The following is a 6253-nucleotide window of genomic DNA, read 5'->3' on the forward strand; positions in this document are numbered from 1 at the left end:
AGACAGTGGTCAATTTTTAACAGCTGTTCCTGGAATTGCTGGGATGTTGCATCCAGAGGCTTGTAGACTACCACAATGACTAGGTTTTGGTTCTCGACCTTTACTGCTAAAACTTCCACTACATCATTTGAGGCATTAAGCAGTTCTGTGCAAACAAGTGACTCTGCAATGTACAGGCCAACCCCCCCCCTTTGCCTGTTCACTCTGTCACATCTGTATAGGTTGTAACCTGGGATCCATATTTCGTTGTCCAAGTGATCCTTTATGTGGGTCTCAGTGAAAGCCGCGAACATTGCCTTTGCCTCTGCAAGCAGTCCACGGATGAAAGGTATTTTGTTGTTTGTTGCTGGCTTTAGACCCTGTATATTTGCAAAGAAGAATGTTATCGGACTGGTGGTATTGTTGGTACTGGGGGGGGGATTTTTTTTCCGGCATTAGTATCTGTATCTGTTGGTTTGGAGTGGAGGCCATCGACTGTGGTTCCACTCCAGGAATGACTGGATTTGGTGTACGATTTCTGCCATTTCCTGCCAGTTTTTTTTCCTTCCTGGCACTAAAAAATCTCTCCCTCTTGAGTGGCTGTGGCTACCCAGGTTTTCCCATGGCCTGGATGTTTTGTATCTTTTTGTCCCCTTTAGATGGTATGCCTGGCAATTTAAGTTATAGCACAGTCTTTCCTGTACTGAAGAGGTACACAGTTCAGGGTGAAAAAGCTTACAGGAAGGGAGTTTGCATTTTCCTGTTGTCATATGGGCATGGCATTTTCTAGGGTGGTCATAGTTGCACGTCCCATCTGTTTTTCCAGATTTCCCATGCCAGCAGATACCAAGTGCATAGTATGTGCACAGGCTTGGTTTCCGTTTGCCTTGGGTTTCTGTGACTGTATTCCCTGTTGGTGCATGTTTCCCTGTCTTACTTCTGTCCTCCCTAGCACCAACAATGGAGATCCCACCAGTTGTTTTTGGTAATATATCCTCACTATTGCTAGTGGAGTCCTCTTGTTTGCTATTTCCTGCGGTATTTCTAGTTTCCAATATTGGTTTTATCTTATCTTTGACTACACTTGTTTCCCTACTATGGCTCCTGTCCCCTATGAGGTCATTTATATGTATTCCTTCCTGCGTATAGTTCCCGACTACCTGGACAAAATCTCCAGCTTCACCATTTCTGTCTCCCAGGACAGCATCTCCAGCTTCACCATTACTGTCTCCCAGGACAGCACCTCCAGCTTCACCATTACTGTCTCCCAGGACAGCACCTCCAGCTTCACCATTACTGTCTCCCAGGACAGCACTATCAGCCCCACATTTACTGACTTCATCTCCAGCCTTACAGTTTCTGACTACATGGCCAGTATCAAGGGCAGTACCATTCAGCACAGACTTTTTATGTTCCCATCTGTTGTAGAAAGCTTCCAGGTTGTCTATGAAAGCAGCTTTGATGTTGTCCTCTTTTAATACCCTTGTGATTTTAGTCCACAAATTTATCTCATTTGGGCATACCCAAAAACATTTCCCTGTTTTAACACTGCTTGTAGCTAGTTCTTGGATATCTGCACAAGGGGCATGACACCAATTTCCACAAAAATGACAATTTATCAATGTGGAAGCCCGTTTGTTTGACTGACCACAGACTACACAGAGCTTCATAATGATTTGAATGGTTGATTTACTGCAATTCTACTAGCAACCTCTTGAATATTCTATTAATAACCTCCTTAAATGAAGCTCTAGCTATTTGTATTTCTGTTTCTAACTGTTTTTGTATATTGGACAGCTTACCGTGCACGTTCCTTTATATTTACTGTTTGTGTTTGATAAGGGCGCCTACAACCCCATCCGTTTACAGTCTGCTTTATTGTCCAACAAAACCGTTTGAAACCAGTCAAGGGTTCGGACCAGTCAAAGGTTCGGACCAGTCGATCTGATCTGATCAGTGGGTCGCTTATTTAAAACATACTGGTCGGTGATTTGGGCTAACACATGAAGGATCTACTGGAAATTATCTACCCGAGTAATATGTGATTTGATTGATACAAAAGTATAACTTGTGTGTTGAAGAAACCGGTGATTTCTGGCAGCTCCTACAGTGACGAACGGTCGACCTCAACCCTTGTTTATCAATCGCTGTATCTAGCTTTTCTATTTTTTTTTTCCGTCTCCACCACAATAAATGCTATATTATCACTATAGTTGACTGGTGGAAATTTTGGAGGAAGGACGCTTTTTCTGTAGTAATAATTGCTTCTCGTTGTGTATATTGCGACCACTGGTAACTACAGGTTATATGAAATTCACAGTAACGTCTGGTATTTCAAGAAAAAGAAACTAATGAAAGTCACTCCACTCCACTAAGTACCATTATAATACTGGTTAGTTGCTACTACAACACTGTATTCTGCTATTCACTGGTATCACTAGATTATATGCGAGTACACTAGCAGGCCAGGAAGATTATTAAAAACAGCTGACCTGTGGTAAGTTTCTGGCGACTTCTGGCACCTGCCTCTATAGGCTTATCACTTCATTTACAAATTCACCTGTTTTCAAATGACACTTTAGCCTTTATCAACAATATACTAGGGAGCCACTGTAGTATACACTATACACTATGTATACTCAATGTTATCAGGGAGACTTTCTTTCCTCTGACACGAAAAGTTCAATTATTATTATTTTTTCACACGGGACACAGGCCTATGATTCCCCTCTGGCAGTAAACTCTGCTAGGTAGTGCACACTAATTCTCCTTTTTTGACTCAGTATATAATGTTTTCCGCCCAAGATTGGTTCCAGGCGCTAGAGGGATGTATCGTATAGGATTGATGGCACAAATTAAAGTTCTAGCACGTAAGAGCGACCGTGAAAACACCAGAAAACCCGGAGCACAACGAGGCACGCTGACACTCTGTCTGGTGACATTAACTGACGCCCTACCTAACAACCTGTCGGTATTTTATACCATTTTAATGTACAACAGATGTTGCTAGGTGCCTGTCTCTCCTCGGTAGACAGCCATTGCAAACAGCAGCAAGTTGCCCTGGGATCTGCTGCTTGCACGAGCACCATCGACCTTCCCCAAGAGGTCCAAGAAGCCAGTGACTCCGTTAGCAGCCCGATGGAGAGCTCCCCTAGGGACATGTCAGCGTCCTGGTGGACGCCAAGTTGATTGAAGATCCCAGGCCCTCGTGTGCACGGATGTTGAAGCTTGAGGAACTGAGTAGACACTGCCTGTGGCACACCTGACAGCTGCCTCGCGGTCGAACTCCACGATGCTGTCCCTGTAGTGGAAGTTCCTGTGAGCCCGGCACTCCCTGTAGTGCCATCGCTGACATCGTGGGTAAGGGGAGAAGTACCCTCTACAGATGGGGTGGCGCTGGGAGTTGGGTTGGTGAGGCGGGGGAGACGCGCAGGTGTGAGGCGTTATGAGAGGGTCACTGTTTACTACACACGCCCTCCCCTTCCCCCCCAGCGGAGAGGGGGGAGGCGCTGACTGGTCCTGACTCGACAACACCAAATCCTCTGAAACTGCACAACACTTCAACTATTTACGCTGAAACGATGCACTGGGATGTCCGTTCGCTGCTCAGCAGTTATATATTCCTGGTTGATAAATTAGACACATGTGCAACTCTTGGGTATCTTTATTGAGGAAACGTTTCGCCACACAGTGGCTTCATCAGTCCATACAAAGGAGAATCTCTGAACCTATCCGATGTTATCCTGACGCCAAATGACTTCGAACAGGCGATAAATGACATGCCCATGCACTCTGCCCCAGGGCCAGACTCATGGAACTCTGTGTTCATCAAGAACTGCAAGAAGCCCCTATCACGAGCCTTTTCCATCCTATGGAGAGGGAGCATGGACACGGGGGTCGTCCCTCAGTTACTAAAAACAACAGACATAGCCCCACTCCACAAAGGGGGCAGTAAAGCAATAGCAAAGAACTACAGACCAATAGCACTAACATCCCATATCATAAAAATCTTTGAAAGGGTCCTAAGAAGCAAGATCACCACCCATCTAGAAACCCATCAGTTACACAACCCAGGGCAACATGGGTTTAGAACAGGTCGCTCCTGTCTGTCTCAACTATTGGATCACTACGACAAGGTCCTAAATGCACTAGAAGACAAAAAGAATGCAGATGTAATATATACAGACTTTGCAAAAGCCTTCGACAAGTGTGACCATGGCGTAATAGCGCACAAAATGCGTGCTAAAGGAATAACAGGAAAAGTCGGTCGATGGATCTATAATTTCCTCACTAACAGAACACAGAGAGTAGTCGTCAACAGAGTAAAGTCCGAGGCAGCTACGGTGAAAAGCTCTGTTCCACAAGGCACAGTACTAGCTCCCATCTTGTTCCTCATCCTCATATCCGACATAGACAAGGATGTCAGCCACAGCACCGTGTCTTCCTTTGCAGATGACACCCGAATCTGCATGACAGTGTCTTCCATTGCAGACACTGCAAGGCTCCAGGCGGACATCAACCAAATCTTTCAGTGGGCTGCGGAAAACAATATGAAGTTCAACGATGAGAAATTTCAATTACTCAGATATGGTAAACATGAGGAAATTAAATCTTCATCAGAGTACAAAACAAATTCTGGCCACAAAATAGAGCGAAACACCAACGTCAAAGACCTGGGAGTGATTATGTTGGAGGATCTCACCTTCAAGGACCATAACATTGTATCAATCGCATCTGCTAGAAAAATGACAGGATGGATAATGAGAACCTTCAAAACTAGGGAGGCCAAGCCCATGATGACACTCTTCAGGTCACTTGTTCTATCTAGGCTGGAATATTGCTGCACTCTAACAGCACCTTTCAAGGCAGGTGAAATTGCCGACCTAGAAAATGTACAGAGAACTTTCACGGCCCGCATAACGGAGATAAAACACCTCAATTACTGGGAGCGCTTGAGGTTTCTAAACCTGTATTCCCTGGAACGCAGGAGGGAGAGATACATGATTATATACACCTGGAAAATCCTAGAGGGACTAGTACCGAACTTGCACACGAAAATCACTCACTACGAAAGCAAAAGACTTGGCAGACGATGCACCATCCCCCCAATGAAAAGCAGGGGTGTCACTAGCATGTTAAGAGACCATACAATAAGTGTCAGGGGCCCGAGACTGTTCAACTGCCTCCCAGCATACATAAGGGGGATTACCAACAGACCCCTGGCAGTCTTCAAGCTGGCACTGGACAATCACCTAAAGTCAGTTCCTGATCAGCCGGGCTGTGGCTCGTATGTTGGTTTGCGTGCAGCCAGCAGCAACAGCCTGGTTGATCAGGGGCTGATCCACCAGGAGGCCTGGTCACAGACCGGGCCACGGGGGCGTTGACCCCCGAAACTCTCTCCAGGTAAACTCCAGGTATTCCTGGTTCTTACCTGATCCGATATCCTCAGTATTTTATTAACATCGCCTTTGTTTATGCCCATCATCCACTTATACACTTCGATATCTCCCCTCGTTCTACCATTTCTCCAGAGAGTGAAGATTCAAGGCTCTAAGACTATCTCTATATGGGTGATTCGTTATACAGTGAATCATTTTAATCACCATTCTCTAGGATTTTACAGGTGTAGATTATGACGTATATCTCTCGCCTGCGCTCCAAGGAGTACAGGTCAAGTGATTCCAAGCATTCCCAGCAGTTAAGATGCTTGACGGAACGTATACATGCAGTGAAAGTTAAGATAAGATTTCGTTCGGATTTTTAACCCCGGAGGGTTAGCCACCCAGGATAACCCAAGAAAGTCAGTGCGTCATCGAGGACTGTCTAACTTATTTCCATTGGGGTCCTTAATCTTGTCCCCCAGGATGCGACCCACACCAGTCGACTAACACCCAGGTACCTATTTGCTGCTAGGTGAACAGGACAACAGGTGTAAGGAAACGTGTCGAAATGTTTCCACCCGCCGGGTATAGAACCCGGGCCCTCCGTGTGTGAAGCGGGAGCTTTAGCCACCAGGCCACCGGGCCTGTACATTCTCCAGATCTGCGATTTCACCTGTCTTGAGTGGAGATGTTAGTGTACAGCAGTGTTCCAGGCTAGAAGGAACAAGTGATTTAAAAAGTATTATCATTGGCATAGCATCCCTTGTTTTGAAAGTTCTCATTATCCATCCTATCATTTTCCTTTTTCCTCATTGGACTGAAGAGGTCACTATGTGGCGGAACGTTTCCAGAATGAAGATACCAAAAAGTTGCAACTGTGTCTCATATATCAT

The sequence above is a fragment of the Cherax quadricarinatus genome, chromosome 38 (genome assembly GCF_038502225.1).
Source record: "Cherax quadricarinatus isolate ZL_2023a chromosome 38, ASM3850222v1, whole genome shotgun sequence".
NCBI classification, from domain to species: domain Eukaryota; kingdom Metazoa; phylum Arthropoda; class Malacostraca; order Decapoda; family Parastacidae; genus Cherax; species Cherax quadricarinatus.